Consider the following 12,710-nt stretch of genomic DNA (forward strand, 5'->3'; position numbering starts at 1 on the left):
ATGGTTTCTATGTTGTGAGGGAGGAAAAGTAAAGGTCTGATAATACTAACACAGAAAACTGGTATTTAAAATAATAGCCCAGCATTTAAAGAATGATCCACCATTGCAGTTTCTTTAAATTTTCATGAGCTAGGAAGTCATCTTCAGAATCTGTGAAATGTGCTTCTTGCTGGGTTCTACCTACAGAGACCCTACCTGTGCAGGCACACGATTACTTGTCCCAACTGATTCTGTGTCAAGAACCACAATTTTATCCATGAAGAAGATCCCGGCTCTAGAGTTTGAAAATTGCCTTTAAAAAATTAGGAATGGCCCAGGATATCCATACATTTATAGTTTCTTAGATCTGGGGTTTCCTGTGGACTCTCTTATTATGGGATTATATGTAAGATAATGGACATCTCCAGTGATATAAGCCATGTATCTATAAATTTGTCACTTCCTTTTGCCCAAAATAAAACTCTAACATGTTCTGTGGGTTCCACCTTTAAAATATATTATCTCACTCTATTTCCCACCACTATAATGTAGATCATGATTACATCAGGACAAGCCTAAAAAGTGGTTGTAGTCATGTAATTACTTCTCAGCTTCAACTTTCATCCTCATACACTCTATAGTAGGCAGTGAGCTTTAAGAGAATAACTCTGAACCTGTCATTCTGTTCACAGTCTTCCAATGGCTTGCCATTTGCCTTATAAATAACATAAACAAGCCTCCTTACATGATCTGATTCTGGTCCTGCAAATTCCAAGAAATCGTCCTCCACTATTTTTCCCTTGTTCATTTAGCCAAACTCCACCAGCCCTCTCTTTGCCCTTTTAACACAAAAGCTCATTCCTGTCTTAAGGTCTTGGCACTTGCCTTGTACTCTCTTCAGAAAGGTCCTCACATTCTTGATTGTTAGACCTGCTTCAATGCCCTCGAGAAACCTGGTCCCCTTCTCACCTGCTGAGCTAGCACCCAGATTCCTCACAACAGAGGCCTTCTACAGTGTGCCCTTGTTTAAATTGCTTGGTTATGTGCCATTCCTATATGAGCTCTGTTTTTTCCACCATCTCCCTACACTATCAGGTACACTCCTGTAGGTCAGGACAATGTCTATTTTGTCCACTGTGCTACATAAAACATCTGGAAAATTTCTTGATACAGAGGAGGTGCTGAGTAAATGTTTTTGAATAAATAAATCTTGCTGACTTATGTATATAAATATATGTAATATAGATGGTTATTCAAGCATATAAGATTATAGAGATATTGATTAAAATCTCAGCATGCACATATGTTCAAATAAACCACAAACGTCTTAATTAGGTATGAAGTCTAAGATGAATCAGATTGATAAGTGATTAAAAAAAAGGATTGAACTCAATTGAGTTATACACCGCCCCCGCCCTGCACACACATATATATTTAACCAAACATGAAGATACGTGAATGGTTTTTATTAAATGGGAGTTTTTCCATTCTGTAATATGTTTGAGAATATTCAGAAGGTTTATTTAGTATTCATATACAAAATAATTGGTCCTTTCAGTTCAAGCTTCATACAGTGATGAATCTTTTATAAAGTATCTTATAAAGTCTGGCTTATAACTCAAATGTCTTACTTAAAAATAGACTTCTGTTACTAATTTGTTGTTATACTACTTTAGTTATCCTTCCTTATTATGTTGTCAACTTCAAGTTTCTCCCACAAAATGAGACACATTGGTGATAGATGGCCTTTACAAACAAAAGGACCAGAGATGAGGTAAATAAAATTTGAAACCAGAGTTAAGGGTCAAACATATAACACAAATAGGATCAGGTAAAGGTAAAGCAAGACTGACATTTTGTTATTCTTTTTTCATATGTGGAAGCCTACCTAAATTTAAACAAATTAGATTGTTGAGTAACTGTGTACACATTGTGAAATGTGTTGCAACAAAGAACCATCAGCATGATCTGATATATTTAAAAGTGTTGGTCTACGGACCTAATGATCTGAATATGGCTCCTGTCTTCACCAACTGACTTTAGAGTAATGACATATTAAAAAGCATGTCTGTAGTGGATAAATTTGGGCTTCCTTGCCAAACCAAAACTAAAAATGATTGGAAATTGCTCCATACACAGCCCCTATTGAACCTGGAACCTATCCTCATCCCCCGTCATGGCTGATTATATCTGGGATTTCTGACCTAGGCTAGAATAATCATATTATTTTTGTTAAAAATCTGGATTGAAAATATTGAGAAAATTGGCCCTCCCTGGTAGTGCAGGGGTTAAAGTCTCAGCACTAACAAGCTGTCACCAGCCACTGTGTCATGAGTTCTATCCCCAGCCAGGGAGCTGACCCACATGGCATAGCAGACCTCTCCTGTCTCACCTGCTGCTCCCCTCAGCAGTGTATTTCAGTCAATCTGCCTGTTGTGTTCCCCACTCTGTCTGGTGAATCCTCTCACCTCCACACCTCTGGCCTATACCCCAGTTCTTGTATGTGCAAATAAAAAAAATCATTTTAAAAAAGAAAAGAAAATATTGAGAAAATGAATCTGTATATGACCAGTGAGACTTAGAAAGGTTATGATTTGGAGAGGGAATATAGGAAAGTAGAGGAAGTAAATATACAGAGACAAAACATTGAAGCACAGCTACTATAGGCAAAGGTACATGGGGGTCCACAGACTATCAAAGAGAGACATGGACTCTGGATCTTAAAGCCTTTGAGTTTAGATCCTGATTCCCAAAGAATCCTGGATACTCTTGGAATTCTGGATATTACCAAATAATCTTGGACATTCTTTTCTGGGATATCTCTGAGACTGCTTCTTATTCACACATATTTATTGAATACCTACCATGTACAGGTATAGTTCTCAGCATTTAGTGTACAGTGGTTAAAAAAAGATAAGAACACCTGCTCTTACTGAGAGTATGGAATGCATTTAGAAGGGAAAGACCAACAATAGGTAATAGGTTTAGTGAACAGGTGAAATATATTCTACCTAAGAAAGTAATTTGGTGTGTGGGTGTGTGCATGTGTGTGCGCATGTACAATGGAAAAATACAGAAGTAAAATAAGGAAAGAAGTATCTGAAGTCTTAGGAGGGTACTTAGAGGCCAGCCTTAAATAGGTGGTCAGTGCAAGCCTCATTGGAAAGATAACACATGGGCAAAGACTTAAACTGATAAAGACTTTAGCCAAGAGTCTATATGTAGAAGTGGGTTTCAAGTAGAAAGAACAGAAAATGCAAAGATGCAGCTTTAGGATGAGATCTGGTATACTACAAGCACAATGAAAAGTCCAATATGACTGGAGCAGAATGGACAAGAAGGATGGATAGGAGATGAGGCAGGGGGCCTATGATACAGAATCATGCAGACTTTTGTTTGGAACTTGGTTTATATTCTGAGTGAGGGCTTTGAACAAATAAATTAAAAGATCTGGCATATGTATATGAAGATTGTTCCAGCTCCTATGTAGAAAGTGTTTATGTGGGGGTTGATAAAATTTAAAGAAGGGGATCCAGTCAGAAAACTCTTGTATTAATCAAATAAGAGATAATGGAACTTTAGAGCATGGTAGAGCAAAAGAGGTAGTGGGAAATGGTAGAATTGTAGAATTATTTTGAAGTTATAGCTAATAGTATTTCTTCTAGCATGCGAAAGAGAGTGGACTACATGCAGGTTTTGGAAAAAAGATAAGGAGTTCAGTGTTGTACATATAGTTATATATATAAAGACTGGTGTTTGGGAGAAAACTCTGGAGAAGAGATATTCAAATATTTTTTGAGCAACAGCATTCTAATAATATTCCAAGCCCAGAAACTTTATGAGATAATATAAAGAAGTAAAGAGTGGAAGAACAGTTCTGGAGTACTCTTGTATTATTAATTCAGTTTGAAGTAAAAATCAGAAGTTAAATAAGGAAGTCTAGAGAGAATGCAGTCGGTGATATCACAGAAGGAAAGGAGAAGGGGATAATCAACCCTGCTGTGGTAGGTCACATAAGATGACATCTTAATAGTGCTGAGTCAGTCAGCAATGTGTAGGTCATTGACAACTATGTCAAAAGCAGTTTTGGTGGTAGAGTGGAAGGAAAAGGCACACTGGAATGGTTTTAAGATAAATAAGATTATCTCATTTACAACTTACTAGGAGTAAACTTAACGAAGGTGGTGAGGTTAGCGATTCTTGAAAACTATAGGCTGTTGTTAAAAGAAATAGAAGAAGACAGAGATGGAAAGGTAATCCCCGCTCATGGGCAAGAAAAATTGATGCTGTTAAAATGGCCAACTTACATATATATATATATATATATATATATATATATATATATATGTATTTAATGCATTCATTGTCAATACTTCAATGACATTCTTTAAAGCAATAAAACATACATTATTGAAATGTATATGGAACCACAAATAGCTGCCCTGACAAAAAAGAGGAAGAACAGGGGTATCATCTTCACAGACTTTGAATTATACTAAAAGCTACAGTAATCAAAATAGTTTGGTACTGAAATAAAAGTAGACATGCAGATCTATGGAATGGAAATGAGACCCCAGAAATAAACCCACACTTGTATGGAGAGCTGATCTAGTGAGAAAAGAGAGTCTATTCAACAAATGGTGTTTTAAACACTGGACAACCACAGCAAAAATAATTAAACTAGATATCATTAGAAATCACATACAAAATTAACTAAAAATGGATTTAAATGTAAGAACTGAAATCATAACAAACATAAAAGAAAACATAGGCAAAACATTCTAAGACACTGGCTTCAGGGCAGTTTTGGGGGGCTAATCCACCAGCAAGGGAAACAAAAGCAATGATAATCAAATGGGATTACATAAAACTAAAATGATTCTTTAGAGTGAAAGAAACTATCATTAAAAATAAAAGATACCTTCCCAGATGGGAGAAAATATTTGCACATCATAAAACTGACAAGGGACTAACATGTAAGATATATAAGCAACTCAAAAAAAAAAAATAAAAATGGGTAGAAGAGCTAAAATAGACACTTCCCCAAAGAAGACATACAGATTATCAATAGGCATATGAAAAAATGCTCATCATCATTTATTATCAGGAAAATGTGAATCAAAAGCACAGTGAGATACTATCTTACATTTGTGAGAATGACCATATCAAAAAGACCAGAAATTCAAGTGCTGGCAAGGATACAGAGAAAAAAGAACACATATACAGTGTGTGGATATAGACTGGTCTAGTCCCATGAAAAACATTATAGAGTTTTCTCAAAATATTAAAAATAGTTATACCATGTGATCCAGCAATTTTGCTCCTAGGTATTTATCCAAAGAATGCAAAAAAAAAAAAAAAACCAACTAATTCATAGTGATATATGCACTCCTATGTTCATTACAACACTATTTTCAATAGCCACACTGTGGAAACAACCTAAGTGCCCAAGGATAGGTGTGTGGATTTAGAAGATATGGCATATATAAGAAGGATGTGGCTAAATGAGAAGTATATACCATGGAATACTACTCAACTTAAAAAAAAAAAAAAAAAGATGAACTCTTGCCACTTGTAGCAACATAGCTGAAACTGGACAATAGGGTCATGCAGTGTGAAATAGGTCAGAAGGATAAAGACAAGTACCGGTGATGTCACGCACATGTGGAATACAGAGACACAAAATAAAGTAACAAATTAAACCAAACGAAAACAAATCCTAGAACTGTGTCTGCAGAATTGAGGCTACCAAAGCTGGAGAGGAAGAGTGGAGAGCAGGGTGTGGAGGGAGACCTATAGTCTATGGTGAGGATCATGGGTGCCTCTGCATGGGCGTGGTGTGGTAACATGCATCTTATAACTGAATTCCTATTCTTGGAATCACATGCTGCATTGTAAACCAACGTGATCTCAATAAAATAATCATAATAATATAAAAGAGAAAGACTCTTAGAGACTCAAGGTAACTAAAGGCATTTTGCTACAAAAGGGAACAAAGAAGTGATATGGTAGCAACGAGGAACAGGGTTCACTGAGTAACAGGAAGGTCTAGTTGTGTTTTGCTTGAATTTGGAAGAAATAGCGGCAGCAGGCTTATAATATTAATGGGACTGATTGGGAGAGTACTGAACACTAAAGCTATGAGGGAGAGAGGGCGTACTGCTAGAGTCAACCCCTGAGTGGGCAAGATGAAATTATATTTAGATGGGAGCCTGGTAACAGCAGGGGCAGAGTGTGTGGGTGTGGACGCTGGTGGGTGTCCTAGTGGGGGGAGCATGCTAAGTTCTCTTCTGATGATTCACTTTCTTAGTGAGGTGGGAACAAGGTCCTCTGCTGAGAGGGAGAGCAGGGAGGAGGTGTTGAGAAAGTCAGAGGACAGGGGAGAAGGTATGAAGTCGCTGTTTTGGAGAGAGGGAGAATGAATGAATCAGGTGAAATAATATTATCTGTCAGTATTAAAGACTTACTGGAAGTTTGGTCATGAATTTAAAGGTAGAGCAGTCCATGTCCTTCACTTGAGCTAGCTGGAATGGGATTTTTCTCTGTATCCAAAAAGTTTTGGCTAGATTATAGAATCCCATGGAAACAGTTTGCCTTCTGGGAAATCTGTGGGTGGCAACTTTTTATTTTGATATTTCAGTAATGAAAACTAGGGCATCATTATGTGTTACTCTCTCTTTTTTTGTATCACAGGGGAAAAAAAAAAAAAAACCTAACTCATCTTAGCACAGCTTAGCAAACTTAGTCCAAACCATTAAGGATTCACAAGTTCAATCTGGAATAAAATATGTTTTCAAAACTCAAAAAAACAATTGTTGAACTATATTTGCTGTTTTGCATTGCCTGTCATTTCCAGCCCTTCAATAGGATGCAGTGCTGACAATATAATGCCTAGTTGTAGGACCTTTGCAGAACCACGCTGATAAGCTTCTATAAACACCACATTTGTTTCATTATTTTATTTTTTTAAAGATTTATTTATTTATGTATACAATAACTGGAGTATAGGCCAGAGGTGTGGGGGATGAGAGGATTGACCAGAGACAGAGTGGGGAACAGAACAGGCATATTGACTGAAATACACTGCTGAGGGGAGCAGCGGGCAAGACAGGAGAGGTCTGCTGTGCCATATGGGCCACCTCCCTGGCCAGGGATCGAACTTATGCTGCAGTGGCTGCAGATAGCTTCATAGTGCTTTGACTTAATTCCTTGCACCACCAGGGAGGTCCCTGCTTCATTGTTTTAAATAGCATGATTTAGTTTGAAATGAAATACCCTTTAAGAGCACAAGATTGCTTCCTGCCATAGACTGAATGCTGTGCCCCAGCAAATACATGACAGCATCCTTATAATGTAAACAGAAGTGACCATCAGAACTGAAAATTGAAGCTGTAGGAGAGTGTGGACTTCCCTCTCCCTAATAGTCTAGCTTTGGAAGGTAAAAAGGGCATGAAGATGGAGACCTCATGATGGGATTAGTGTCTTTATCAGTGATGCCACAGAATCTCTAGTCCCTTCTACCAGGTGAGAAACAGCAAGAAGATGGCCATCTACAAGGCAGGAAGTGGCCTCTCATCAGACACCATATCTTCTGATAGCTTGATCTTGGACTTCTGGTTTCCAGAATCGTGAAATGAAGATTTTTGTTCTTTATAAGCCATCTGGTATATTATGTTAGAGCAGTTCAAGGGGACTAAGACAGACAGACACACACATACACACACAACACAAACACATTTCTGAAGACACAAGACTTTTCTCAGGGTATACAGGTAGCAGGAGAAATAGGTATGCCTTTACTAGAATATTGATGATGATGATAAATGATAATGATATTTATGATAAGTTTGTCATTTGCCAAACACTATGAAATAGTTTAAATGGTCTCTTTATATTCAGAGTAACCCTAAGAATGGATTATTTGATCAAGAAAGCCTTTCTGGGTTTGAGTAGAAGATGCTTTCATAATTAAGTGTCTCTCCTATAAATTTTCCTCAGTTCTTCGGTCATTATTAAAAGTAGGTGCTTTTCCAAAGAATAAATCTTTAGCTATGTTTAGCCGAATGATCAAGACTAAGGGAAGCTCAGAGAAGGGAAAGTGGAGAAGAGTGAGCAGGCTGTCCCTGACCTCGGAGGAGTTAGCCTTGCTTTGTATCTAGGTTTGCCTGGTCCTAAAATATATTCCATTTGAATGGAATCAAGATTGTCTGAGTCTCTAAATGTCTTTATAAACATGAGATGGCTTCTTATAAGAAGGCTTTATAGCTCTAGTCCATCTTAAATCCCTCTATCCTGAACAATTTGAAGACAATCTTTGGCATATTTATGAAGTTTTCCAATTTTTTATTTGATCATGACTTCATACCTGTTTGCCTTATTTTCTGAAATGCCTCTTAATGCAGCAGTGTTACATGTTTGACTCCTAATACACATGGCATGACCTCATTATATATATTCCATGATGGCTACTACCACCACTACCATCACCATAACTTAATAACCTCTAGTGTGCTAGGAATTTTTTAGACACATTAGATAATCCTCTTGGGGAAAACAGTAGTATCACAGTTTTATAGATGAAGAACTGGAGATAGAGAGAGGTTGAGATACCTATTTCAATCAACTAGTCAGTAGCAGATTTGGAATTGTCTTGTTTTCCTATCGCCAAAGTATCTTCTTCATTACACTTTGAGGCATCTTATTATATTATATTAAGTTATTATAATAACTGCCTTGTTCAAATGAGATCCACAAGAGACTCTCAGAGCAGTGTGATGAAGATGAGAATTTGCGATGTTGTCACTTTATTTTCATTCTTGTTGCAAAGTGTGAGTGAATCCCACTGTATTTGGGATCTGACTGGGGTTATGGTAGGTGAACCACTGGGCCACACCTATTAGGTATTACATACTCCAGGTGTCCAAAGAGCTGGCCCTTAAAGTTCTCAACTCATCTAGAAAGAGTTCTATAATGCTAGCTCAGTTGGCACTTTCATGGCAGGGAGTGTTTTGTTCTGCCCAACTCCCCAGAGACTCAATGTTATAAAAAGTAACCTAGATTCTAAAGAATACAATAAACCATTTTGAAAGGAAATGACAGTCATAGAAAGGGAATCTCTTTCAAAACTGCATCTAAATTGAAAAGTCTGACGGGCCCAGCTAGTGCCAAGGCAGGATGCTGCTGATGAAGCGATGACCAAAGAATAGCTATTATCTCGCCAGTATCTAGGGTTCCTATGTTTCCATTGCTCCTAGCTGTGAAACAGGCTAGTGATTGTTCTCCACATTTGGATACTTGAATCTCATTCAAGTAAATGTGCAGAAAGGACTATAAATTTAGAGCCAATCATTTGACATTATCTGAACAAAATCAGCAGAGATCTAATTTAACCAAAGAAAACTTTCTATCCAAATGTCAGTCATCTGGGTAACCTTGAGAGGATGCATTCATCACATGCTACTGAGCACATGGTAAGTGTTCAATTAATTCTTAACTTTTAGAATGTATATATGTGTGCATAAAGAGGGTGTTCCCCCTTTTAATTGAAATATTAGGACATGGGTATTACCAGAAAAATTGGGTCATTATGCACTCTGTTGTTACAAAGATTGCCAAGACATTGTTTAAAGAAAAATCTACTCTTTTAGAAATTCAGATGGCACTTTAAGACATATTCTACTGGTAAGGAAAAAAAAATCTGTGAGAAACTATAAACATATTTTCTAATGTATTAATCTTTCAAATTCTTGGTTAGGAAATCTCTTGATGGTAATGGGCCAAGCTAACTTCTCCATTCTTTGAACTTTCTGACCTCAGATTTTAGCATTTATTTTATTTATTGTTGCTGTTGAAAATGCAAATAAAATGCAAAGAAATCCAATCACTTATTTTGAGTTTGCTAAAATATGATAGCATGCTTTTTTCCTCCAAAAGCAGTGACTAGGAATTATCATCGTCTTTAAATCTTCTCCAATTTTTATGCAGGAATCTCTGGTCTGTGTGTTGAGTCAATTCTTATCCCCCCACACCCCACATACATATTTTCCCTTACAGCACAACTCAAGTGTACATAAGCATATAAGTGTAAGAATCTTCCTCAGTTTCATTATATACAGCCTATTTTTTGTTATCTTCAAAACATTCCAAGAAACGTCCCATTGAAACTCAGAAAATATTACAACAGATTTCATAGTTCTGTAGGATTTACTTGTACATCCAAAGATCAAGTTTAGCTTCAAAACACTAATACCAGGACGTAGTCAATAGGATTTCACGGCATAGTCTCCTGCAGAGATGAGGCAATTTAATGGGAAATTATCAAGATTCATTCAGACTCAAGTCTGTGGAATGAAACTCCACAGTCCAAGATAGTCAGGCAACTTAGCAGAGCAAGTCAGAGCAACTTAGCAGTCCAAGATAGTCAGGCAACTTCAGTTCATTGCACACAGCACCCCAAATAAGACACCCCAAATTGACTAATGTGCATGGGTAAGTCCAAGTTCTCCCCAAAACTGTGCTTTGACTTCATGACCTCATTTCACACAAATATCCTATTTATGATCCAATTCTCACATGTACAACCCTCCCCACTTCATGTCACATTTCTAGCTCCTAAAGTATTTATTTATTTTATCTTTTTAAATCATTATTCATTTTTAAACAATATTTGCTTCCCCCCACCCCCTCAGGTGTAGTCCCCATAGAGTTTCCTTCACCAAAGTATTTAAAGTGAAAGTACACAGAAAAAATTTATTTGGAAAAGAAGAAAACTCAGAGCTCTCTTAGCTGAAGACAAATATTTCCACAGTTACAATACTTTTCTAGGAATTAGTTGCTGAAAATTCTATTCAATTTACTTGACAGTGGATGGCCAAGGTGGTTTGGTGACAAACCTCTATGTCACTATGTTAGGTATTACAAGGATGGGATGATGTGACAGTGCCTGCACAGAATTGGTAGAGATTTTTACTAGAATTGGGGAAATCTGTGCATTACTTGATCAGATCTATGGCTCTAGACAGGCCACCATCTCTCTTAGATACCCTTCCTCACAAATAAAACTGAGATCGTAGCACTGGTCCCTACTCCCATGGCTACTGAAAACATTAAAGAAAAACTGCATGGGAAAGGGAATAGTATTAATGTTATGATGTCTCCCACACAGTAAGTGAGGTGAGCTGTCTTTTAAATGAATGCATTGCTAGACTACAGAGAGAGTGGTCAGTCTCATAATCTACCAAATCCTGAGACTTATGCTAAGTAAATTTTACTTTCTCCCCCAAATTCACTAATACCTTCTAACTCTATTGGGTTTTCTACTTGTTCTGAATTTCCCAATATATCAGTTCAAAGTTTTCTTGCCCAGTCTAGGGGAAGCATTGACTATGCTTATTAAATTAATGCCCAACCCTATATCATACCAATTATCCGAAAGTCATACCACACAACTAACCAGGAACTACCAAATGCAATTGATGATGTCACCTTTCAACTTGAAAGCCTCTCATGGGTTCTTAGTCACTTATTGGATAAATTCCAAATACTTAAAATGAAAATTGGACACAACATCTGGAGAATTGGAACAGTTTCTGGTAGATATGGTAGGCCATGAAAATGCTCTTAAGTTCTTGAGCACTAAGATAGGATAAAAAACATGGTTTTAGAAAGATTTTAGACAGATTTTGGAAAGATTCATCTAGCAAAGTTTGAGATATTATAAGGGAATATAGAAGAATCTAAGAGCAGGTAGCTCTAGGGTCAGAAAGTACCAACAATCAACCTACAGGTCTGGTTTAACCTACAGACAGTACTCATTGAGGCTGGGAGATTTCTGATGTCTTAACGAAAAAAATCTAGATCTGATGACAATAAACTCCAGAAGTTGAGTGGAGGCTGCCTGCTACTAATGTTCCAGATGCTCTTGCTGGTCTGATTGACTTATGCATACAACCTACCAGGTTTTGGAAGGATTTCATTTTGCACTACCTAAAAGCTACAGTGGCCAAGGAAGATGTGATGAAGGCTTAGACCTGAGCAGTGCATGTGGGGTGGGGCAAGGGTAGAAGCTCAGTGACAAACTGAAGAAAGACTTGCAGAACCTGTTATAGATTCAGGAGAAAGAGTGAGGTAGCATAATTTTCATTAATAAAATTTTCAATAATTTTCATTAATAAAATTTTCAGATTTCTGGGTTGATGGACTGCTGTTTATTCCCTATCTATTGGAGGTCAACTTTTCATATTTAGAAATGAGCTTGAAAATACAATGTAGGGTCCTATGCATCAACTTCTATGTTTAGAGTCCTCATATCTATTTTTTTTTTTTAAAGACAAGGTAGAAACTGACCCAATTAAAAATGCTGACAAGTAATGCCTATGGGTCCCACAGGACCTGTGGTTCTACATTTGGCAACTTCTAACACTGGGAATGCCTGCCTTCTGATTTTTTTTTTTTTTTTTAGTTTTATTGTTAGAACAACTGGTCTTAGAATTCTGATAAAGTTTTTATCTTCTCTTGTGTGACCATGAACAGATTAGCAAACCCAAAGCTAAGCTGCGAAATAGATTTCTGCAGGGAAACTGGCAGATCCTGCTGAGAGACGAGTGAATTGTTCTCAATTAAGGGGCTTTAAGAACAACATTTTTTTCTAAAAATAAGATTTTGAATAGCAGTTCTATTTTTAGAACATGTGGAGAAGAGAAGGAATCTAAGTATGCACACATAGTACAGAT

At 37.1% G+C, this 12,710-nt stretch overlaps 1 protein-coding gene and 1 long non-coding RNA gene across 3 annotated transcripts in view; one reads left to right on the forward strand and one right to left on the reverse strand.

The window, feature by feature from the left end:
* The window catches only part of GABRB2 (gamma-aminobutyric acid type A receptor subunit beta2), a 230,187-nt gene that overhangs the window by 64,786 nt on the left and 152,691 nt on the right, over positions 1 to 12,710 (reverse strand). The gene's annotated exons all lie outside the window — the stretch shown is intronic.
* LOC129145114 (uncharacterized) overlaps positions 9,259 to 12,710 on the forward strand; it is a 36,072-nt gene continuing 32,620 nt past the window's right edge. The window contains exon 1 of the long non-coding RNA XR_008550200.1: positions 9,259 to 9,449. This is a non-coding gene — a long non-coding RNA (uncharacterized LOC129145114). The remainder of the gene's footprint in view (positions 9,450 to 12,710) is intronic.

The sequence above is a fragment of the Talpa occidentalis genome, unplaced genomic scaffold (assembly GCF_014898055.3).
Source record: "Talpa occidentalis isolate TD23 unplaced genomic scaffold, MPIMG_talOcc4v2.1 talOcc4.9, whole genome shotgun sequence".
In the NCBI taxonomy this organism is placed as follows: Eukaryota; Metazoa; Chordata; class Mammalia; order Eulipotyphla; family Talpidae; genus Talpa; species Talpa occidentalis.